Raw genomic sequence first — 1224 nt, 5'->3', positions numbered from 1 at the left:
GAGGTGGAATCCCAGGGTTGTTTTGATTTACATTTCCCTGATGATTAAGGATGTTGAACATTTTTTCAGGTGCTTCTCAGCCATTCGGTATTCCTCAGTTGAGAATTCTTTATTTAGCTCTGTGCCGAATTTTTTAATAGGGTTATTTGATTTTCTGGAGTCCAGCTTCTTGAGTTCTTTGTATATGTTGGATATTAGTCCCCTATCGGATTTAGGGTTAGTAAAGGTCTTTTCCCAACGTGTGGGTGGCCTTTTTGTCTTATTGACAATATCTTTTGCCTTACAGGAGCTTTGCAAATTTATGAGGTCCCATTTGTTGATTCTCGATCTTACAGCACCATTGCTGTTCTGTTCAGGAATTTTTCCCCTGTGCCCATATCTTCGAGGCTCTACTTCACTTTTTCCTCTATAAGTCTTAGTGTCTCAGGTTTATGTGGAGTTGCTTGATCCACTTAGACTTGAACTTTGTACAAGGAGATAGGAATGGATCAATTCGCATTATTCTACATGATAACCGCCAGTTGAGCCAGCACCATTTGTTGAAAATACTGTCTTTTTTCCACTGGATAGTTTTAGCTCCCTTGTCAAAGATCAAGTGACCATAGGCATGTGGATTCATTTCTGGGTCTTCAGTTCTATTCCATTGATCTACCTGTCTGTCACTGTACTAGTACCATGCAGTTTTTACGACAATTGCTCTGTAGTAAAGCTTTAGGTCAGGCATGGTGATTCCCCCAGAGGTTCTTTTATTGTTGAGAATAGTTTCTGCTATCCTCGGTTTTTTGTTATCCCAAATGAATTTGCAAATTGCCCTTTCTAACTCAGTGAAGACTTAGTTGGAATTTTGATGGGGATTGCATTGAATCTGTAGATTGCTTTCAGCAAGATAGCCATTTTTACTATATTAATCCTGCCAATCCATGAGCATAGGAGATCTTTCCATCTTCTGAGATGATCTTCGATTTCTTTTTTCAGAAACTTGAATTTCTTACCATACAGATCTTTCCCTTCTTTAGTTAGAGTCACACCAACGTAATTTATATTATTTGTGATGATGGTGAAGGGTGGTGTTTCTCTAATTTCTTTCTCAGCCTGTTTATCCTTTGTGTACAGAAAGGCCACTGATTTGTTTGAGTTAATTTTATATCCAGCTACTGCACTGAAGCTGTTTATCAGGATTAGGAGTTCTCTGGTGGAATTTTTAGGGTCACTTATATATACTAT

Source organism: Mus caroli, chromosome 8, assembly GCF_900094665.2.
Source record: "Mus caroli chromosome 8, CAROLI_EIJ_v1.1, whole genome shotgun sequence".
Lineage (NCBI taxonomy): Eukaryota > Metazoa > Chordata > Mammalia > Rodentia > Muridae > Mus > Mus caroli.
This window is presented reverse-complemented; position numbering follows the sequence as displayed.